At 33.6% G+C, this 25,763-nt stretch overlaps 1 long non-coding RNA gene across 1 annotated transcript in view; it reads left to right on the top strand.

Moving 5' to 3' along the window:
• LOC135846311 (uncharacterized) overlaps positions 1 to 25,763 on the top strand; it is a 44,851-nt gene that overhangs the window by 1,751 nt on the left and 17,337 nt on the right. The gene's annotated exons all lie outside the window — the stretch shown is intronic.

Here is a 25,763-nt window from a genome sequence, read left to right as displayed (position 1 = left end):
TTTTTTAATGATAGTGCTGTAGATAAATACTTAATTTTTGTCAATTTTATCACCAAAATGGAGGTAAAAAATTTTTTTTTCAATCAAAAATTATTTTTCGTAAATTTTTTGCCGAAATAGTGGTAAGATTTTTTCTAAATCAAAAATCTTTTTTTTCAATTTATATGGTGTTGTAATAGGTACTTAATTTTTGTTTAAAGTACAGGTAAAATTTTTTGTGATCAATTTTTTTGGTCATATACTTTTGTATTGTGAATTAGAGTTGACTTACATCGATTTGCAACACTGGTTCTATCATATAAATGAAAACGTGAAAAATCGTTTTTCCAAAAGGCGATAAGTCAGTTTACTTTTTCTGCCGCAGAAGCGCTGCAAACTTGAGTTACACCACAAAACCAACAGGTAGGTGTTGAGTTATATCCAATACAACAGGCAGGGTAGGTGGCATACTTCAAGTGCATCGCACCTTGGAATGGGCACTAAAAACATCATTTATCTCGAAATCATAATTTTTGACTTATCGCTTTTTGGAAAACCGCCCTTCATTTTAAGGTATGTCGTGTCTTGACTTAAAAAAAACTAGACATGCGCAGCTGTAACAGTGTGCGTAGCCTATTTCCTTGGAAAAGCACAACGCAATTTCAAAAAAAAAACAACAATGCAATTGAAGACGTCATAACAAAAAGGGGTATATATGACACATATGTCCTTTTTGAGACGAATCCATATTGTTATTCTTCAGACCTTCCTCTATCATATGAGACCACCCCCACTTCACAAAGTCGAAAAACCAGTGAGATATCGCCATTTTAAAACTGTGAAGTCGATTAAAAATTTACTTTTTCAGAGATAATGGGTTACTCATGGTCGATTTTGTGTTGTCAACCATTATTTACCTGGTTTAAATCCAAAAATTTGCTCAAAAACATTTTTAAATCAATAAAAAAAATTGGCCAAAAAAACTTGTCTTTTTTGTTGTTTTTTTTTACTCAACATAGCGATCTTTTTTCAGAGATAATGGGTTACTTATGGTCGATTTTGTGTTATCAACCATTATTTACCTGGTTTAAATCCAAAAACTTGCTCAAAAACATTTTTAAATCAAAAAAAAAATTGGCCCATTTTTCGCTTCAAAAAGGACATATATAGGTATAATTCGAAATGTTTGAGCGCTTACCGCTAACACACGGTTTCCTCCAGACTGATTGTGCATAGCATTTCATATAGTTAGATAGTGGGAAAATAAGATGAAATCGTCACCATGTTCAAATATGCACATTTCTAAACTTCACAAGCACTCAAACTTTCAAACAGTTTTTTCTCAAAATACAACTTTCAGACATATGTCCTTTTTGCTATGACGTCTTCAATTTTTGAAAAAAAAAACAATGCAATTTAAAAAAAAAACAACGGGATTTTGAAAGAAAGCACAACACAATTTCGAAAACAACACAATTTGGATTTCAAAAGGAGAACAAGATTTCAAAATAAAAGCACAACTTCGAAAAAAACGCGATTTTGAAAAAATAAGCACAATGCGACCTTGAAAAAAAGCACAACACAATATCAAAAAATAAGCACAACGCGATTTCAAAAAAAAGCACAATGCAAATTCAAAAAAAAGCCCTACGCGATTTTGAAAAAAAAACACTATGCAATTATGAAAAAAGCAAAACAGGATTTTGAAAAAAAAGCACATCACGAATTCGAAAAAAAACACAACGCAAAATTCAAAAAACAGCACAACGCGATTTCAACAGACAAGCACAACGCAATTTCGAAAAAAAACACTACGCAAGTTCGAAAAAAAAGCACAATGCAATTTCCAAAAAAGGCAACTTGATATCGAAAAAAAAGGACTAAGCAATTTCAAAAAAAGCACAACATGAATTCGAAAAAAAGCACAACGAAAATTAAAAAAAAGCACAACGCAAGATTTTGAAAAAAAGGCACAACGCGATATTGACAAAAAAGCACAACGCAATTTCGAAAAAAAGCACAACGCAAATTCGAAAAAAAGCACAACCCAAATTCAACAAAGAGCACAACACGAGATTTTGAAAAAAAAGCACAACGCAATTTCCAAAAAAAAACGCACAACTTGATTTTGAAAAAAAGCACAACGCGATTTCAAAAAAAAAGCACAACACGATTTCGAAAAAAAGCACTACATGATTTCAAAAAAAACACGACACGATTTTGAAAAAAAAACAACGCAATTTTGAAAAAAGAAGCACAAGAGATTTTGAAACAAATAGCACAACGCAAGATTTTGAAACAAAACGCACAACGCGAGATTTTGAAAAAAAAGCACCACGCGATTTCAAAAAAAAAAGTACATCGCGATTTTGAAAAAAGAAGCACTACACGATTTTTAAAAAAAGCACTAAGTAAGCGATTTCAAAAAAAAAGCAAACGCAATTTTGAAAAAAAGCACTACGCGAGATTTTGAAAAAAAAAACAACGCGATTTCAAAAAAAAAGCACCAGGCAATTTCAAAAAAGCACTACGGAAAAAAAAGCACAACGCGATTTCAAATAAAAAAGCACTATGCGATTTCAAAAAAAAAACACTATGGGGTATGCGATTTTGAAAAAAAGCATTTCATGATTTTGAAAAAAAGCATTTCATGATTTTGAAAAAAAAACACTATGCGATTTTGAAAAAAAAGTGAATACACTAGTCGATTCCGAATACACTATGCTATTCTGAAAGCTCCAAAGCACAATGCCAAAAGCACTACAGTACTGCAAGAACCTCTTGGGAGCACTGCAAAATCAGAAATGACTGGTGGGATTTGATTTAGCAAGGGTAACCGCCTGCTTTCATTGTCTAGGTACTGAACTTATGTAAATGAAACACCTGCAGGAATTATAAAAACATTTCTCAAAATTGAACAATAGAGAAAATTTTATAACCCCCGTGGTGTTACATTTAGGTACTGATAAAAGATACCGATCGGCAAACACAATAGGCCATAGAAACCTTTTACATAAAATTTGAAAATTTGTTACGAGACCCCTGTGGAGCGGTAGATCGGCAAACCCAAAGGGCAATGGAAATCTAATTTCTTATCTAGTAAATCAAATAAAATTTGAAAATTTGTTACGTGACCCCTGTGGAGCAGTAGATCGGCAAACACAAAGGGTAATGGAAATCTAATTTCTTATCTAGTAAATCAATCAAACTGACGTCGGCTTCACTTTTGATATGACCCTTTCCCTCTTTAAAATTTTTGAAAATGAACAATGCGAAAGATAACACTGCAGATAAGAAATTAGATTTCTATTGCCCTTTGTGTTTGCCGATCTACCGCTTTTATAAGTGTAACATCACAGAGGTCACGTAACAAATTTTCAAATTTTATGTAAAAGGTTTCTATGGCCTATTGTGTTTGCCGATCGGCATCTTTTATAAATATAACACCACGGGGGTCATATTTTTAAATTTTTGAAATTCACTGCGGTATAACATTTTTATAAAAGGGGCAATGAGAGAACACAATAACACCGTTTCCCTGGCGGCAAATCACTTTGATTGATTTACAACTTTAAGAAAATACCAAAATTTGAAATTTTTGAAACTGAACAATGGGAAAGATAACACTGCAGATAAGAAATTTTCAAATTTTAATTTTCTAAAGGTCATAAATCAATAAACATGATGTCGGCATCTCTTTTGATATGGCCCTTTTCCTCTTTTTTATTGTTTCTTAAGCACAAATTTCCGTAATTAATTGCAATTACTCAAGAAGCTACTTGAGTAATTACATTTTTAATTATGACATTCCCTGCCTCAAGTTAAGCCTCACCTACGTACGAAAGTTTGAAAAAAATCGGCCCATTCCTCTAAGAGAACATTCGAGCCAAAGAATTTTTCAACTTTCGGAACAAAAGTAATAGTGTGCTACACACACTAAAAAAAAAAATTACCATGCCTACTGAAATAGGTATTGATTGAATATATGAATTGAATATTTAGATTGTAGTCCTGAACACTCGCAGATCTCCCAAATTTCTTTTTAGAGGATCGGGTAAGGGTATCGGGTATGGTATTCCAAAATTTTTGGGTATGGGTATTGTAGTTTCTTCGTTTTTTTCTATTTTCGATACAATTTTGGTGGAATACCCGAATGTAGTACATGACCTATCTGGTATTCGGGTTCAAAACAGTTTTATTGAATAAGGATACTGGTACATATACATATAGGTATTCCTTGTTTTATTTTTTCGGGTATGGGTACAGGTTCAGGTACCTACAGAAATTTATGGATTTTTAAACGGGTATTTGGGTATGGGTTTGAAGCCCTGCTTGTAAGATACATAATATTATTACATTACTTATCACACTCAGGCGCGTTTTTTTAAAACTACATACAAATAGTACATACTTACATCAAAAATGTTGTTTGGTTTCTTTCCTTTATTCTTTTGTCATGAAGATATGATTAAACCAAAGAAAAATTTAAAAATAATGAAACAATTAAACCTCAAGGGAAGGGTGTATCCTTCATACACTTCCATCTCAAAATGATGAATTTTTTCAAATTTCACTCTTATTTATAGATTCCAAATATTGTTTTTTTGCAATTCTTCCTCGTAGAATGCGCTAGAAATTGTTTCACCTTTCTAAGAATTTCAAAATTAAATAAAACTGGATAGAAATGCCAATAGTTATATGTATTTATTTTTCAACAATAAAACAATAGGAGTAGTTGGTATATAATTATACAGTATAACACCTCCCCCAGGTGTTGAATCCACCACGTAAGAGACAGACATCCAATAGGGACTCTGTGACTCATCCCGATACAACTGCAAAGCAAAAAAAAGAAGGGATGAGTCACTGGTGGAGTGGGGGGGGGGTAAGTATGGGTTAGTGAAATAATACATTTTAAAATTAACAAATAACATCTCAAAGATTATTGAGTATTTATCATGGGTTAGTTATTTTCTTATTTAATAAAATTTACTTTTTAAGAAAATGAAGAATGATGTTATTTTATTACGTTTAAAAATGATGCAGGTACATTATGCTCTTTCATTAGAGTTGAAAACTTTTCGAAGTTGTTTACAATAATACGATTGTAACACTCACATATCTTCAAAATAAAATAATGAATTAAAATTCAGCACTATAAAAAGTAAGAAAATCATAGTTTTGACCTTTTGACTTTCTAATTGTTGTGGGTTGTGGGGTAATTATAGATAAGTTAGAAGTTAGAACTACTGGCATAGGTACGGTACTAATGCAATTGAATTTACAAAGAGGAATTTTAATGCGATTTGGCATGTAGGAATCGGATAGGTAAAACAAAATAGGAATAAGCACATGGGAATTTCAGGGAAACAGGATCGTTACAGGAATTTAAAAAGGGAAGAACCTGTCTATCCACATAATATTAATTATTAAAAAGAACTCGTTTCTCATGATTGAAAATGAAATGGGGAATATGTACAAAGACAGTATAGACACTGGACCTGCGGAATAACACAACCAACTGGCAGCCATCTTGCCAAAAAAACCTGTGTAGAGCCAATTTCTCCCGCTGAGTGCTCTTGGCTGCGCTGCTGTCGATTTCTTGAACAAACTACATGCAAAATAAAAGGAATTTAGAAAAACATTGATAAAAAATAATGTACTACTTACTCAGGTATCTTGGGAACTTTGAGTTGAATCACAGGTAATTTGAAATGAGCCCTCCCTGTGTTTTTACTTACAGACTGAAACAGGGATGAGTATTCCAAACTGTCTCTTAGTACGCGCACACTTTTCTGAGAAAAAGACAGTTTGGAATACTCATCCCTGTTTCAGTCTGTAAGTAAAAACACAGTGAGGGCTAATTTCAAATTACCTGTGATTCAACTCAAAGTGTGCGCGTACTAAGAGACAGTGTGGAATACTCATCCCTGTTTCAGTCTGTAAAGTTTTCTGCTGTGAAACAGTAGAAATTATATTTAGAATAAAGATTATGCTTATCAAAAGCGCTGTTTTGAACATTTTAATATTTTCATGTATTTCTGGTGCTGCAAACCTTTTTTTATAATCGCCAAGTTTCAAGTTTTACCATGAATAATTGTGATGAGTCTCACAAATGGTACCAGAAACTAAAGTTGTAACTATTCGGTTTAACAAAGATCCAATAGTTGACAGCTTCAAGTTACACTGCCAGCTCTGAAACAAAACAGCAACATGACCATTATGTACATTTCACTGAATATCAAAATGAAAGTGCCCTGGGGGGAAGTCAGAATTCGGGGTAAGTTAGAAAACTTGCTCTAGCTCCTAGAGTTTTACTTTGATGCATTTCAGTAGAACCATAGTGAATGATAGTTTAAATAGAAGGAAAAGGTGTAGGGCTATTTATGATACCATTGATACCTACTAAATGCAAACACTATGAAATGCCAATATATTTATTTATTTTTCACACAATAAATAGGAGTAGTTAGTACATTATATAACTAAAAGGGAACATATTTCCCAGCTTAAGGTCTAATTTTTTCTTAGGTTTTAAATTTTTCTTACAAGGGAACCCTCCCACATGATAATCTCCGATTTGAATGAAACTTGGACAGGTGGAAAGAGGACCTCAAAAAACCCCCATCCCTAAATTTTCAGCTGCTGAAGTTGATTTTTCTATTTTTGGCGAGCGTGTGAAGTTTTGTGTATTTTTTATACTTTTTCTCATGTTATGTGTCAAAAAATTCGATTTCTGATGATAATTCCAGATTTGACCGACGGTAGTACTTATCGATTAGGTATCAAGCAGAGACCCTTTGGCCAAAATTTCAGCTGCTGAAGTTCATGTGGTGGGGAGAAACGGCCATTTTTTGAATTCATTCATAACATGGGAAAAAACAGTAAAAAATCTTGTTTCCTGAACGGATGGCCGGATCCGGCCAATGATGGCATGAGTCGATTTAGTATTCGGCAGAGACTGTTTGACCAAAATTTGAGCCCTTGAAGTTCATTAGAAGAGCTTAATTGACTCATTTTTCAAATTTTTCAATGGCATTTAAAAACCAGCAATTGGGCAAAAAATTCGATTTCTGATGATAATTCCAGATCCGGCCGGCGGTAGTATTAGTCAATTAGGTATCAAGCATAGACCCTTTGACCAAAATTTCAGCTGCTGAAGTTCATGCAGTGGGGAGAAACGGCCATTTTTCGAATTTACAGAACAACTTTACCTGTGTACACAAAACTTCAAACGCTCGTCAAAAATCGAAAAATCAACTTCAGCAGCTGAAAATTGGGGGATGGGGGTTTTTTGAGGTCCTCTTTCCACCTGTCCAAGTTTCATTCAAATCGGAGATTATCATGTGGGAGGGTTCCCTTGTTAGGTGTATAACTATCTAAATTATCCATATAATTCCCCAAACCTGGCTTTTGCCACCCCCCAGGTGATTAAATCCACCACGTAAGAGAATTCAGACATCCAATGGGGACTGTGACTCATCTTGATAAGACTGCAAAGCAAAAAAAAAAAAGGGATGAGTCACTAGTGGAGTGGGGGGGGGGGGTAAGTATGGGTTAGTGAAATGATATAAATTTTTAATACTTAACAAATAACATCCAATTTTTTTATAAATTAGAATGTTAGTGTACCAATAGGTTTATAATTATTAAATTAAAAATTGAGCCATTTTACAATCTTCTTATTCATTTGCTGGTTCTTATCATGGTTCTCATGTCTTCAAAAAAATCATCTTTTTTCTTGGAGAAGATGGTTTTTCAACAAGTTTATGAAGATCTCCTTATTGTTTATAATGTGTTTATCATAGCATTCACACTTTTGTGATCTGAAAGTAAAACAAAATTGAATTAATTATGTCACTTGGTTTAATGAGTACTGAGGTGCTTCTTTTATTAAAACTGATTTTTTATTGTAAAATTAGGTGCGGTTTATTTACCAAATTGTACTTACTCATTATAAGCAAACTCTGCACACTGGCATGTGCAGGTCTCTTCACAAATACAGGCATTCATCTTTATCTTAGGAACTTTGAACACAGCCATGGTTTTCCCATTGCCTAGTTCTTTTGTTCCATTAAAAGTAAATAGTTTAGTAGACTTCTTGAACACTTCATAGTGTTCCAAATTGCCCAGAAGATGGTCTTCCATCGTCCGTTCTGAAAATAAAATAAATGGTATCAGTATACAAAAGTCAGCTGTTTGCATAACAGAGGTTACCCAGGAACTCATCTACACAATAAAATGCCTCCTTAATAAGCCATTTTTGTAGAATTTTTTGAAATAATTTGGTATTATGCACATCTCTGATTTGTGGAGGGAGACTATTGAATATTCTGACTGCCATAGTATCTATTCCTTCCCTGTTGACTTAACCCGCACAACAATGGTCAACGTTGACATTTACATTGACTACGTTTTTTCCAACATAATATGATGGAAAAGTGATCAATTAATTGTTTAGTAGGAATCTTTTGTCCATACAAACGTAATAATCTACTTAATTGAACTTGATGACTGATGACTGTTTTTTCATATTTTCTTTCTCAGTTCACAATGATTACCTATGCAATAATCTTCGCCTCTACAGTGACAACATAAGTACATTTGAGAACAGAATGAACAGATAATTAAAATTCAACTTTTAATTAATGAATTCAAAATAACAGTAAGCTACAGAATGAACAGATCATCGTATGTTACAATAATCTAATTAATAGTATTACACTAAAGAAAAAAAGAAAAAGTGAATAACAAAACTTATACATCCAATAGCTAACATAATACCTAGACCTACTGTTTGCAAAGGTACTTCTTTGGTCTTAGTTGTTACCCTTGCCTTATTGTTTATTTTCCGACTTTGAGTGATACTGGCATTGAAGGCAACGGAGCGAACGCCGCGAACGGTGGGTTCCATCTTAGCCTATAAAAAAAGAACAAATTAAAAACTAAGTACATAATATAATTGAACATGTGATAACAAACACTTGGTTGTATATTGTTACCTTATCGTTAGGTTTTTTTCCTTTTGTTTTATTACTTTCTTTCTTTTGACTAATGTGACTTATGCTGGCATTAACGGCGCCTGACCGGATGGTTGGTCCCATCTATAGACTTTAATCTAATTTACCAACTCAATAATGCAATTTATAAATCCGAAAGTACAAAATATAAGTGTAATATTGAAAAGTCATAGTCAGTCAAAGTTAACCTATAGTCTGTCTCATTTAACTTCTGCCATTAATTTTAGCAACTGACGCTTCGTCAGTTGGTTTAGGTGCAGTGCTATCTCATAAACTCCCTGATGGATCTGAAAGACCCATCGCTTTTGCTTCAAAAAGTTTAAATAGCACACAGCGTAAATATAGTACGATTGATAAGGAGACCCTTGCAATTGTTTGGGCAGTAAAGAAATTTTTCATTTATCTTTATGGTAAACTTTTTACGTTAATTACTGACCATAAACCTCCCACTCGGATTTTTAATCCGATGAAATCTCTTCCCCCTTTATCTACTACTCGAATGCAACATTATGCATTAAGTACATTATGCTCTTTCATTAGAGTTGAAAACTTTTCGAAGTTGTTTACATTTATACAATTGTAACACTCACATATCTTCAATCTGTAAAAGAATTAAACATTATAAATAAACAGTCAAAGAAAGATTTTTTACATTAAATTATCAACTTACTCATTAGAAGCAAACTCTGCACACTGGCATGTGCAGCTCTCTTCACAGATACACCCATTTCTTTTTATTTTTGGAAGTTTGAAAATAGCCATTATCTTGCCATTGGACAGTTCTTTCGTTCCGTTGAATGAAAACAATTTCGTAGTCTTTTTGAAGACTTTGTAATGCTCCAAATTCCCCAAGAGGTGGTCTTCCATCCATTCTGAAAATAAAATAAAGGGTATTAGTATACAAGTGAGAATAATGCAATCTATAAATTGATTTGATATATTCTTACTAGGTAAACTGGTGCGGAATTCATTATCTAGTGCCAGATGGACACTGTTAAAAGGGGAATTTTCGAACCCTTTGAAACGTTTCTGAATCTGAACTGCTGTAACACAGAAAACCACCTCCGCTGGTAATCTGGTTATGGAAACAAAGGGTAGGTATTTACTACCTCCTTTCCAAATTGAATCTAATTGCTTTATAATGGTCTCTATTCTAGTTGAATCAATCTCTAAACCATCTAATTCCAAATCAATAGAGGAGCTTGCAGCAACAGCCATTGTCATCTCCTTTGTCTTCTTCGATGACGCAGCCTGAGCCTCTCCACTCGTAGAAGCTCCTCCAGCTGGCGGAGCCTCCGGTGAAGGTGGCGGAGTAAGCATGCATTCGTGGTCAACAAGTGGCAGATACATCTCCTCTGCCGCATCATCCGAAGACATTGAGGACACCGATGCTGATAATGATATAGAGTCAGCATTATTATCCACAGTCACGGCAAATGAAAAAATTAATAAAAAAAAGAAGTACGTCGTGAATGAAAATAATAAAGTCTTTACGTAACAAGTTTTTAACACAAATGAAAATACTAAGTCTTTATACTGTTTTAGTTTTACTTTAAACAAGAGTAGTTGTTGTTGAGTACTGAAGAATGCACAGTGCATTTCGAGTTTATATACTCGTACAAGAGATGTCATCTTGTACAAATATGGAAATGACTATTTTCTTAGCATCAAGAAAATTATGCATTCTATGCTCAAATTCCTTGGTGTGCAAAAAAAATTATTGTTTTTAAACTTAACTGCACTAGGTAAGTAAAAAATATAAAATATAGTTTTATAAAACTTGACTGCAGATTTGCAGCACAACATTTTCTTTGCATCTCTCTCTCTCTCTCTCTCTCTCTCTCTCACACACACCTCCTTACACCTCACAGAGAAACAACATGCATAATATTTCAAAGACAGATTTGTCAACAAGACACATTGTAATGGCTCATTCATATGCATTGTCCAAAAAATAATATCTTTTCTCCTTGCAGCTGCATACCCTGCCCCCCCCGAGTCATAGATTATTTCCAAAAAAAATATTTCAGTTGTGCTGCAAATCTGCAGTCAAGTTTTATAATAATCATTATTATTATTATAAAACTTGACTGCAGATTTGCAGCACAACATTTTCTTCGCATCTCTCTCTTTATCTCGCACACACCTTCGTACACCTCACAGAGAATAGTGAAACAACAAAAGTATATATATTTGATAAGCTGCCATGCATAATATTTCAAGACAGATTTGTCAACTAGACACATTGTAACTGCACATTCATATGCATTGTTGAAAAATATTTTTTCTCTTCGCAGCTGCATACCCAGAGACATAAATTAACTATGGTGTGGTATACCTAGGTTTTCAAAGTAGGAATTTACAAAGGGGAATTTTAATGAGATTTGGCTTGTAGGAATTGGATAGGTAAAACAAAATAGGAAGCACATGAGAATTTCAGGGAAACAGGATCGTTACAGGAATTTAAAAAGGAAGAACCTGCCTATCCGCATAATATTAATTGTAATCAAAAAGAACTCGTTTCTCATGATCGAAAATGAAATGGGAAATATGTACAAAGACAGGTTGATACCTATCTAATCAAAAAACACAAATGTTTGAGAATATATCACTTTTTGAGAGTTTACGAAATTCTAATTGATTACTTACAAAGAGAAACACCACTTAATTAATAAATTAAGATGGTAGTTATTTCAATATTATTATTCTGAATCATTTCGACTCGTTTCTCGTGATCAAAAATGAAATGGGAAATACATGTACAAAGACAAGTTGATGTCATCTTGTTTATGGCAACGGAGATTTTTTTGCATCAAGGAAATCATTCATACCCATAAGTAAGAACTTACCTATCTCAAATTGTCTAAATTTGAGTAAATTAAAATGCTTTAAAAATGACTAATATGCGAGAAATAAAACCATTAACTGCCTTTTTACCATTTTTTAATGACGTCTAAAAAACATCGCTCTTTCTTAAAACTACTGTAAAATTAGTGTAATTTTACTGGCTTTATTCATGACGTTTGTGACAGAACTCCCTGAAGTAGATCCTCCACCTGCCTCTAGAGTTGGCAAAGGCGGCGGAGTAAACACACGTTGGGAATCAAAAATTGACATAAGTATACATCGTCGGTGACCCCTCAAGCGAGGACACTGACGACAACAAAGTGGGCAATTGAGACCTCGAATTTCCCCAAGAGTTACCCATTTTGTTTACTTTAGAAAAACAGCACAACACTCAATAAAACATCCAATTTCATGATCCAAACTCAGATGCAGTCCAGTAAAGGTTGCATGGTAGATCACTTCAAACCTTCTCTGTATTTCAGTTACAGTAGGTATATATTCTGTCCTTGGTGAGCTTAGTGGTGCTTACAAAATGGTAAAAATTTGACATCACAACATTTATGGAATCAAAATCATTGATGATCTCAATCATTCTTTATTTGTTATCGTCAACGTCAATATCAACAGAGTTGAATTGCTCTCATAATGTCAACAATTGCTTAAATTATGTTGGTTGAAGGAAGGGGGTTTCAAATTCAATAGCTGATAGTGCCCAAAGTCCTTCAATTATTTAAATCATTATTAAAAACATTATCTTCCTTTTTACTAATATTTTACATTTTTACTAGTTCAATTTTTTCTGTAATGACTTAATGAATGATGTTTCAAAGTGAGATTGACTATTAAGTGTTAACTACGTATTTTGGTAACAAACTATTTTATCAACATAGTACGAGTATGATAAGGATTTTGTGATTTATTTCATTATTTTCATTTCATGTGGAATTGAACAGTCTTCTACATCTATTTTTTTGATTGATTGATTGATCATTAGGTATTCATTATACATTCAAAATAGTTCGAATTGAAATGATGATGAAAAACACATACCTATGTACCTACTTACTTTTTTTAAAGGGACACAAAAAAAAAACCAAATCAATTGAAGATAATAAATTATCGTGGGTAGGAATTAATATAAAAGATACCTAAATGAATACAAGTATTCTAAAAGTGTGCATAAGCACCACCTAGGGAGGTAGGGCATGATAGACTAGCAGGGCAGATTCATCTCTCATGACTCTGAATTGAGCTTTGTAATAAGGACTATTGTATATGGATCACCCAAGCCACTCGAATGTGATGTATTTGAATTAATTATCATTACCTATGTAACAGATCACCTTTGTTGACAGTTCATGTTATGTAAAAGACAAGGCTCCAAACCTCAACTTGTCTATACCTATTCACAATAGGAAGCCTAACTTAGACCTATCTGGTTGGAATGATCAAATACCCATGCTGACATATGGTGAGTCTGTGGATGACTGACTAGAGGGCTCAGTATTCTACTAGCTACTCCGCTAGATAGCGTGTTTACATAATGATACTGAACTAAAAAGGCATTCAGTTAAATAAAGAAAGCATTTTCTATCAGCTGCGTAGGACCCGGGTGCCAATAATTGATCCGTGGTCCACCCACCAGTGTCAGTGTAACAGAATGATCCTTAATAGCCAACTAGCAGTGTCGTACCACAGACACCCTAGGCACCGAACCCAGATTTATCCGCGAGGACCACATCATCACCTGTATGGCTCGTCACGCATATTGCTTAGTGGTACCTCTATGAGTCCCACAGGGTCCTGACTCACTGACAAGATGTACAACGCGTGTATCAAATGGCAACCACTGTACTATTCATAATCACATAACCATTATACCAATCACAAGCATTGCCCTAATGCAATAAAACGTATCTACATATGTACATTTCGAGTACAATGTATTAAGATATTGATCAAATATTTAAAGCAAGGCATAATCTAAATAAGCATTCATGTATCATAGTACTCAGTAAGAAAACTTACGTATTTGGAAAAATTGTAAAGGTACATCCAAGTAAAGATGGAAAAGTCAGACTAGTAAGTCTAAAAACTAAAAAAGGAAGTGTTATCTCAGGTTTCATCAATATTTGATCCCTCAGGTATTATTGGACCTATAACTTTGAAAGGTAAACTTTATATGAAAGAACTCTGGAATGTAACAATTGATGATAAAAAACGGAGACATTGTTTTAATTAAAGAATATAATATGCCACCTACTAGATGGGCAATTGGATTCTTTAATTAAAACAATGTCTCCAGTATTTAATAATTTGAAATTTTGTGCAAACAAGTGCTGATTTTAGCTTATTACAAAATGTTATACATCAAATAATTATGTAAAATGATATCATCTTAAATTTTAAAATAAATTAAAAATTACTTAATAAAAAGCGGATTGGAAGTGCCAGAAACTTGTTTTAAACATGACTTTTTTACCGACTAACAATGACTTGATAAAAACAGTACGTACAACCAGCATAATTTCAGAGAAGCTACTACTTACAGTGGTTATATTTCTACTTTTAACAAGATTCCATAAGAGCATAAAAATGGTCTGAGATTGATGAAATAAAGTGATCAAAATTTGTGCCGCGTTTGATTCAACCACACAGTCTAGTTGTTTCTCATCCAGGTTACACAATGCATATGATAGAAAGTTTTTTAAAAAACAGCATCTTTCAATTATTATCTGCATTCGTTCATCATCATTAAAAATTACACCTGAAAAAATTAAAATTAAATAAATATAAATGTATAAGGGCTCCTTTATAATATTAGTTCCCTAATTAAAAAAAACTAAGTACCTAACTCAACATTTTATAATTTTTTATTTCACTTGCACTTATTCGCAATTTATCTTGATATATTTTTTAATCATATTTTAATATTGGTGTTTATGTTTTAATTAAATGAAAAATATACATGTAGACTTATAAGAGTCATAGCTCCTTTATACTGCACATTCAACACTCATTGTCATTGGTTGTACTCTGTGAACCAATCTAAAAACAACTGACAAACAAAAGTAGAATGGTTCACTACCAGTGTAAAGCAGCTTTAAAATCTCATGTTTTTTAAAAAAATTACCATTTGAAATGAGCCTTAAGAGTCATATCTGAGTCAGGGAACATTTTCAAAAAGGAAAAACAAAGGAAAATAATTATAATGTCCCATTTTCCTTTGATGAAAAAACACCCAATATATGAAAACTTTACCTTAAGCAAGCACACACCTTCTTACACCTCACAGAGAATAGTGAAACAACAAAAGTATATTTGATAAGCTGCCATGCATAATATTTTAAGACAGATTTGTCAACTAGACACATTGTAACTGCACATTCATATGCATAAATTTTATAAATTGATTTTACTTATTCATGTTACATCTTACTTGGTAAGCTGGTGCGCACCATGTTGTCTAGCATGAGGTGAATGCTAGTGAAAGGAGCGTTCTCAATGCCCTTATATATCTTTTTTGTATGGATGTCACAGTGAAAACTACTTCGGGGGGTAGTTTAGTGATGGAGATGAATGGCAAATATTTTGTCCCTTTACAAATTGAATCCACCTCTTTGATTATATTTTCCATTCTATGTCCATCAATCATTAAAGATGTTAATGAGGATTCCAGTTCCTCCATCGCGGTTGCTAGTGTAATAGCAGTAGACGTTCCTGATACAACAGATCTTCTAATCAGCGACAAAGCTCCCTCTGGTCTCTGCAGTGTGATGGCCTGCAAAAACATCTCCTCCTCCTCCTCCTCCTTCTCGTCAGGACTCAGGTCGATGAACATTTTGCAACACGTTACTAATAAATTTAAAACTCTCAATACAATTTTCGTCTAAAAGTTCATTGTCTATTTATCAAGGCAGTGATATATTTCTTCGAAATATTTGGCAATAGATCAATAATAACTTTCTTCATCTTATCCCCATCGTTTACTTTGAGTGTCTTGAAACACTCACACATGACTGATCTATTTAAAAAAATATTCAATTAATCAATGAAAAAAGAAACAACATTTAAAAAATGATATTCTTACTCATTATAGTTCCTTGATAAGCAGTTACAGGTTTGACAGTTCTCCTCACAAAGACATCCGTTAGGGTAATGAACATACTGGTACTGGAATTTAATTATTGCCATGTTCTTTTTATTTGCCAGCTCCCTAACTCCTTTATATTCAAATATGTTGGCAGTTCTGGTAAAAATGTTATAATGTTCTAAGTTGTTTAACAATTGTTCTTCTATACGCTCTGTAAAAAATTACATTAGATATTATTATTTTTTAGTCAATCATTTAGAAGTTAAATAATTGATAAACAACTGGCTTCTTACTAAGTAGGCAAGCTGGTCCTTATTTGATTGTCAAGCGAGATGTGGATTCCAGTAAATGGGGCATTATCTTTGCCCTTGTATCATTCCGTAGCATCGCTCACTGTAAATAGAATGTTTTCCGGGAGTCTGGTTAAACTCAAGAAGGGGGAGTATTTCACCCCCTGGCAGGCAAAATATTTCATTTTACTGTTTTAACAATTAAATTTTCACTGTTATGAAACAGTAATTTTTTTTAAACTGATTCAAACAGTAATACACTGGTTGAATTAGTTGAACTCATTTAACTGATTCACCCAGTACCTACTGTTTCATTGATTCAACAGTATAGCGCAAGCATTGCCAAGCAAAAATATTCGGCTCCCTGGTTCCAACAATCCGATACAACGCGTCGTTCAGCTGATAAAACGATCGCAAACATTTCCCTTGCCGAATAATCTCACACAACATTGAAAATCACTGGCTGCCAAGATCATCAGATTTGTGTGCTTGTGATTTCTTTTTATGCGGCTTACTCAAATCCTAAGTGCATAAAATTAATCCAGGGACCCTAAATGACCTTCAGAACAATTATTATTCGTGAATGCTGCAGTATTGGTCAAGAAATTTTGACGAACGTGTTCAATAATTTGAAAAAATGTCTGGTCAAATGTGTGAAAAAGATGGAAAACATCTTGATGTCAAAATTTTTAAACTCAGACCTGTAAAGTTGAATCGAATATAAGGTTTGTAACTGGCATGTTTCTACTTTATTTTAGTTCCTGAATCATTTCAGTAGATGTTTTTCTCTTTGAATAATTAACAAAACAAGTTTGAAAGGTTTTTCTTGGTCACCCATAGCAAAATAGCAAATTATTGTTTTCTCACAGGGGATGGGGTAAAAAATTTCTGGGGGCTGTTTTGGTTCAAAGGTGGAATAATGGTGTGCGATAGATTGAAAACAATCAAAAATTTTAAAAAATTGCATCATTTTCCATTTTTCAATTTTTTGAAAAATTGGGGGGCATTCTGGCACCACTTTTTTTTTACACAGGGGTTTAAACTTCGTAGGATTTATTTATTCATCAAATGGAACAACTTTGGGGGGGTGGGAGCAAAAAAATTCCAACTTCGAAAATAAGGACCACCCTAGACTGCAGGTGCCATAATACCTCATCTCTTGACTTTGCTGCAAAGAGGCGGCGTGTGCTCGCGGGTAGCTCAGTAGATGAGCGTTTTGACAACCTTGTGAACACATTTTCTAGGGTAAAATTTGACGCTAAACATTTTTGTTCCATGTATTTTTCGCATATTCCACATTATTTTGCGAAAAAACGCGAAAAACGCGTATTTTCCAGGGTTTTTCGCAAATATGACCATTTTTCAGACAAAATTTCGATTTTATGGATTGGTAGTTAGTAAGAAAGTACTAGTAAAAAGACACATTTTGGCGAAAACAGTTTTTTCGATTACCCATTTATACTCCGGTGCTGTGGCGGTTCAAAGTTTTCTTTTGTCAATTTCACCCCCACCACTATGGTAAAAATTTTTGAAAAAAATCGTGTTAAAAGACCCATGCTTCCCCTACACATTCCACTCGGTACCAAAATTTTCTCCCCACAACTCATGGATACAGAATTTTTCTCGTAAAAAACGTGTTTTTTGGCTATACAGACCAAGGGGGGTGGGTTGGGGGGGCGGAAATTCCGCTCAAAAATTTTCATTGGAGGTACCCAACAATAATCCATCATAATTTTCCAAATCTGGGAACAGGGCCATTTCGCTTATCTTACCGTGGAATACCCTTTCACATTATCTCGTGCGATGCACATGATAAAAATGATGATTTAGATGCTGAGTTTGATAGTACGTTCATCAAGCAGAAGCAAGGTCCAGTTATGCTACACACAGTGTTGGGCTACACTGTTGTCACCCCATCTTACACTCAAACTATACTTTTTGTGTACAGTGAAAATAACACATTACCCAGTTCTCCCACTCTATTTTCCAAATAATTGGATCCGTTGCTGAAAGGGGCCCAGAACTTCCATAAATCCTGATGCTGTTGGAATTTTTTATCATCCATTTTTCTTCAGCTTTTATATAGGAGATTTTAGTTTCTCCACTCTCTTCCAATGAACTATCCTAAAAGGTGAATACATGAACATCATCTGTGGAATTCTCGGCTTCCCAAACTAATTTCATCGGCACATTATCAGCAATGACATAGTAACTCCTCAATCCTGATGATGTACTCTCATCATACATAGTGATCAGGTTATGAGGTATGTTCCAGGTAATCCCTACATTACCCTTATCCTGATTGTTTCCATCATGAACCAAATACCATGTGGTATCCCCAGGAGACCAAACTGAAACTTGAATCACAGGTAATTTGAAATTAGCTCTCCCTGTGTTTCTACTTACAGACTGAAACACGGATGAGTATTCCAAAATGTCTCTTAGTAGGCGCACACTTTTCTGCTGTGAAACAGTAGAAATTATAATTAGAATAAAGCAGGGTTGCGGAACGATACCGATACCGAAAAACCAATACCGGCAAAACCGCCTAATTTTTGAAAAAAATTGAAAAAACCGAAAACCGATACCAATAAGTTGACAAATGAAAAACCGATTTAGAAAATACCAATATTATTTCAAAATCGGTACAAAATACCAAAAACCAATACCGAAATTATTTTAAAATCTGTATTTTGGTACTCATTTTTGCATATTTCTGCAAATTAAACAATTCCAACATCAAACAAAATGAGTTTATTCATTTCAATGATGACTTTTCTTTGTTGATTTTCCTCTCATTTCATTCTCAATTCAACTTTTATACTACTACTCTCTCAATTTCTGAATTTTAAGCCAAAGTGTTCTGTAATTAGCTTGATTTTTGGGTCATAAAATACCAATACCAAAACCGAAAACCGAAATAAAATTCACAAAAATTGGAAAAACCGATACCGAAAACCGAAATTTTGAGGTAGAAATTGATGAAAACCGAAAAACCAATACCGTTTTAGCCACCACATTTGAAATACCAATACCACGTACCGATACCGTTTTGTTTTATCGTTCCGCAACCCTGGAATAAAGATTATGACTTACCAAAATCGCTGTTTTGAACATTTTAATATTTTCTTGTATTTCTGGTGCTGCAAACCTTCTCACAAATGGTACCAGAAACTAAAGTTGTAACTATTCGGTTTAACAAAGATCCAATAGTTGACTGCTTCAAGTTACACTGCCAGCTCTGAAACAAAACAGCAACATGACCATTATGTACATTTCACTGAATATCAAAATAAAAGTGCACTGGGGGAAGTCAGAATTCGGGGTAAGTTAGAAAACTTGCTCTAGCTCCTAGAGGTTTATATCTGAGGTAATGAGAAAATGCAGCCTCCCAGCTTATAAAGCTTTGGCGCTCTAGCTTCTCTAAGAGAAGTAAAAAGGAGCAGTTTAGCCAGTCATGAGTCATATCCTGACATGGGTGACATGACATGGCAGATTTATACGGGAGTAGTGCCATCTTATAGCTCTCATCACGGGGAACAAGGGGCACTATCTACAAGCCCCTCTATTTATTCATGGGAAGAAACTACGGGCGTCTAAAGTCTAGAAAATGAGCAAAACCAAAAAATGAAAATTTGTCCAAATGAAAAATTTGACCTAGGGAACTTGTAGAACATTTTTTTAGACGAAAATTGCAATTTTTGGGATTAGCCTACCTTCATTTTTTAAGTATCCATGCGATCTTGAAGTTTTGAAACAGATCGATTTGAGTAAATTTGAAATTTTTCAGAAATTGATCTGTTTCAAAACTTCAAAATTGCATGGATCCTTCAAAAATGAAAGTAGGCTAATCCCAAAAATTGCAATTTTCATCTAAAAAAATGTTCTACAAGTTCCCTAGGTCAAATTTTTCATTTTGGAAAATTTTCATTTTTTGGTTTTGCTCATTTTCTAGACTTTAGATGCCCGTAGTTTCTTCCCATGAATAGACAGAGGGGCTTGTAGGTAGTGTGCTGTGTTCGCCTCGACAAGAGCTACAAAATGGTACTACTCCGTTTTCAGGAGAGCCACAACATCGAATTATCGAAAAAATCGACTTTGCATTTTCTGGCTGGTTGAAGTCACTTGTGGTGAAACAATAAAAAAGAAAAGGTACCTTGTGGTGAAAGATGAAGAAACCTGCCAATAACTCAAATTTTAGTACTTCCAACAAATTTTTCTGTTATCACTAAAGAATAATTAGAAATTATTGAGTTTTTATAAACGTAATTTTGATGAAAATAAATAGTGAAGAATGGATGAAGTTGATAATTTAATTGTTTTGAGAATTTTTTGGGGCTGTTTGCTATTCTTTTTAATTGGACTTTTCAAGAAAAATCATCATTTCAAATTTCATTGTTTTATGCCTTTTGGAACACTTATCAAGAGCTTTTGCTTTTCAATGTCAAATTTTTCAGAAAAAAAATTGCGTTTCCTTTCAGATGATAATTATTTTATACGTTTTTAAAAAAAAAATCATCACAAGGTCCCTTATTATTTTTCAAAAATTACCCCAAGATGCTTTACTATTTTTCATCAGTTCGGTATCAAGAACATTAAAAAAAAACAACAACAACAACAACAACAGCATCGGATTCAGCATTAAATTTCATGCCAGAATCCATGCTCCCACAACTAAAAATTTGTTTTTTTAATTTTTTGATTAAAAGTTCAAACTTTGGAGGAGTTTTTCTCAAAAGTTTACTAAAGCTGTTACTCACATTTGCATAACTTTAGAGCGGTGTACAGGCGTTATTTGACTACTTAGGTGAAAACTGATTGCACCAGTGGATTCCTCGTTGCAAAAAAAACATCGAATCACCACAAGGTCCCTAATCACAAAACGCATCACATATAAGGAAACCTGAAATTGCGGGAATGAGCCTATTGTGATCCCAGACCCTCAAAACATAAAGAAAAGTCAGTAAAAAAAAAATGAAAATTAAAAAAATGACTTACTACTTGTACTATAATATGCTGATTCATGATGAAGTACAATGCCACACCATAATGTCTTCTATAAATATTACCACTCACACTTCATATCATTTGGTCCCTCATTACTATGAGGGTACCTACTGGTAATAAACTCTTTGTACCTTAGTGCAGCCTCACACTAGGTTGGAATTGGAATGCAACTCTTAAGTAACTCATGTCGACTTGGACCCTTGCAAAAATTATACAGAAAAGCTTTCTGGTTATGATGCCTACATATTGTAATGTAGGTATCTAGCCTGAAGGTCAAGGTGTGCAGAACAAAGGTAGCTAAATAATGTAAGGTACCTAATGACCTATGGGCATGATAATGACAATGAGTAACATGTGTATTAGACATTAGTATAATAATTGACTAATTGTATTCGTTTCCATTCTACTAATAAACACACAAAACATTACATAAGTACTCTTAATACTGGCAAATGAGGTGAAGTCCAATGTTTTTCAAATTTCAAATCAAAATTTTTTGGCTCTTACTTTACTTTTTAACTTATTATGATAGTATTATGATAGAACTTGTGGTGTGGGCTGTGGGGGATGGCTCATTTTGATGACCTAGACCTAGGACCCAGGACTTGTCTACAAGTAGTGATTTTCAAACAAATTTTCAATGAAGTTTTTGAACTTATGAGCTATTTAATATTAATTTTTTCCTAGTTAAAAAATGAAATTTGTCTGAATCACCCTGAAAATGAGGTGAGGTCGGACAACCATTGTATTTACCCATATCATTATTTATTTTCTATTATTTTGGCCAACTTTAACTGCATCTGAGGTGAACTGGGACAACATCATGTGGTTTTTTTTTTGAAAAGTAAAAGTATTGAGCGTTGAAATACTTTTCTTTTATCAACACATAAAAAAAAAACAGAAATAACCAAAAACCAGCAAGGATTATTTCTGGTTTAGAGTTTTGGTTCACAACTGTTTCTTATTTTATATTTTGGTTTTTTGGTTAATTGTTTTGACCAAATATTTTTTATTTTTGGTTTTGAGTTTTGCACAAAACAGATTTATATTTAGTTTTTTAATAGAACATTTCAACCTCTGCTACTCCCGTATAAATCCCCCATGTCACCCATGGCAGGATATAGGCACACCTGACATCCCCACTTCAAGGGTGGACAGAAATTTTGTGAACCCCAGTGAATGTTTTTCATTAAAAATATGGGTTGGCAATGTGAAGTAGATGAATAAGTATGGTTGGTGGAATGTCATCATCTTCATCTAACAACCAATCATATTCATATGCTATCATTATTATCATTCACTGTGACCAACTAAAATATTTGGCAGAAAACTTTTCTAGGGGTTCACAATAGGAATGTTAGTAAGAACTTCGTATCCGTATTGCATCTTGCTGACAATTTGCTTCTCAGGTACTGTTTTCTGAGACTGAATGTGCTCCTTTGCATTGGCTACCAGTGCGCTGTTGGCGGCATTGATGTTGTCTAGTAAAATTTTATCATTTTCACAAGGTATAAACACCCAGGAATAAATTTGCTTACTTTTCTTTTCTCCGTGTGAAAGCTGATTCGTAGTGATTCGTTTATTTTAAGATTTTACAGCATTTCAAAATCGGTTCACGGTTGTACATAATGGTAAAATTCTACAACTAAGATAACAGGCAATAAGGTCGTAAAAATGGTCTATCCCACAAAAAAATCTTCAAAAAGAATTCCTACCCCCATCCACCCACTTAAGGAATATTCATCCAATAAGAAAATTTAAAAAAATTGAAAAAATAAATAAGTATAAGTAACAAAACATGTACCTATTTGAAAAAATTTAAAAATTTCAATATAAAAAGTTATTAATATAAAGACAATGTAATACCGCCATTTAAGACATCACAAATTATTTATTTCATTATGAAAATACTAATAATACAATTGAGCAAATAACAAGTAGGTAAGTAACGGAATAATAGACTGTAAAAAAAATAATAATAAATTTTATATTTTGATTGATTCATACTTACATAACTGAAGCATGTGTTTCCAAAACGCGCCATTTAAGACATTACAAATTATTTATTTCATTATGAAAATACTAATACTTAATACAATCGAGTAAATAACAAGTAAGTACCTAACTGAATAATAGACTATAAAAAAAATAATGAATTTTATATTTTGATTGATTCATACTTACACAACTGAAGCATGTGTTTCCAAAACGCACTAAGTACAAAAAAATGTTGATACGAAATTCATGGCACTTAGTAGAATTTGGAAATGTAGAAATGACCCAAATTGGCTGATTTTTTATATGTTGTAGCCAAGACTCTTGGTCACAACATATCAAAAAATCAGCTATTTTGGGGCGCAACATTATGCTGATGGCCTTACAACCTCATCCGAGAACGGAAATTCGTCTTACGAGGTTGTTTACAGTAATTATTATTCATTCATCAAGATAAATGAATTAGCACTTGATTAAAAATTCAAATATTTCATAAAAAATGCAGGAGTGTGCCTAGATGCCGGATTAAGAACAAAGATGGATAACTAAATTTCCAACTAAATTCAGGTACATTTTTCAAGAATTACATAAACTATTTACAACATTTTAAAATTGCATGAAAATAAATTATTGGGATAAAAGGATCGGAGAAATTCACATTTGGGCGCCAGGATAAGAACGTTATCCAATTTTGGCGGCAATAATAAATTTTCACAAATTATTTATCTGAATACTAAAAACTAATGCTAAATTGTTTCTTCTTTTTTCGATTACCATCTCGAACTGATAACAGATTGATCATTTCATCTTCGAGTATCATCTTGGAACAATGATAATTAACTTCAGATGACCACATCTCGATGTATTTTCTTCATTGGATGTTGAATTAATTAACTGGATCTCGAATTATTCGAATTAATTACAATTGAAAAATATCTGATAAGCAACAGATGGAAAAGTTGCATATTGTACTTGAGGTAGGCGTTTCTATTCTCATTATTTAAGGTGCACTGGGGGAAGTTGGAATTCGGGGTAAGTTAGAAAACTTGCTCTAGCGCCTGGAGGTTTATATCTGGCGAAGTGCCACTAAAGGTGACTTGAGGGTACTACCCCTACTTCATCACGGCATAAAAATTTTGGCGATTCAGTTTCATTTTAGATATCTTTGGTTCAATTGTATTTTGTTGTTGTTTTGAACTTGTTTTGAATTTGTTCTAAAATACAGACTTTCTATTTCTTAGTTTTTCGCATATAGCGGACGAACCGTGCGTCCTAGTGAAAATCTGATGAGAGTGATCTCAAAGAGAATTAAATTCTCTACAATTTTGTTTCAATGCAATTTTTCTAGGACGCTCCGTTTGTGATCTACACCTCTGCAAAGTTTAGCCTGTTCTGACTTCCCCCAATTGGGGGAAATCAGAACAGTTTATATTTTATTCCACTGAGCGAAAGCTACTGTGTCAATCGCGCTCAAATTTTCACCATAGGTTAAGAACCCTTATGGGAACCTACATAATAAATTTGATCCATATTGGTTCATTAGAAGGGAAGTAACAGCTGGTCAAAGTTGAAATTGCGAAAAATCATTCTGACTTGCCCCAGTGCACCTTACATATTTGGTACGAATCAATGTTACCACATTCTCAATTTCTTAATGGTAACCTTTTTTTTCGTATTTTTTTCATTTTGAGAATTCATTCCCTATTATAATCTTAAGGAATAAAAATAATTAATCGAATAGTTAAGCTACTAGGAAACAAACTAAAACTAGAGGGGAAAGAGATAATTTTGCTGGCCTTTATCTGATAATTATCTATGTAGCATTGGTGGTCTGTTCTACAACTACACAATGTACAGAGCAATGAAAAAATTCCTTGAACTACGACTAAATAGTTAGAGAAAGAGGAGAGCGGATACCAAGACAGTTCAAGTCAAGTAAATTTATGCACAGAAATAAATCAAGTTACTACTAGCTGTAAGAATAAAACTACCTATTTATCACTACTAGCTCTAGGATAAAACTACAATGAAAAATATTACTACCTATTCTCAAATGTAGGTAACAATTATATCGCGATTCACTAGAAAAAAATTCTCTTTACAATAAACCCTTTGAGGAGAGGAAATCACATTGATCTGCAGCCTCCTCAGCTGCTGCAATGCACTCCTTATTAGACCACTGAGAGAATTTCACAATGAATAGGTGATATCCTAAGATAGGAAAGGTAAATTATACTGGCCACAATGAAAGTAATTTTTCTAATCACATTGGCTTACAAATCAAAGCATAATTTTGAACGCAAACAAGTCAAAAATTTGGAATTTTGTAATGTTACAAAAACAAAAATACTTAAATGAAATTTCTTGAGTGGGTTACTCACTTCAAAAAAACCTCCTTTGTGCCCCACGTTGGGCGCCAAATTTCAATAATATGTGGTATAGGTTCATAAATAGGAAGGAAATTATGTGGGGAATTTTACTGTGAAGCACAATTTTATTTGAGGAAGGTAACAGAGCTAAGAGAGACATGGG

Source organism: Planococcus citri, chromosome 1 (genome assembly GCF_950023065.1).
Source record: "Planococcus citri chromosome 1, ihPlaCitr1.1, whole genome shotgun sequence".
In the NCBI taxonomy this organism is placed as follows: domain Eukaryota; kingdom Metazoa; phylum Arthropoda; class Insecta; order Hemiptera; family Pseudococcidae; genus Planococcus; species Planococcus citri.
This window is presented reverse-complemented; position numbering and strand designations above follow the sequence as displayed.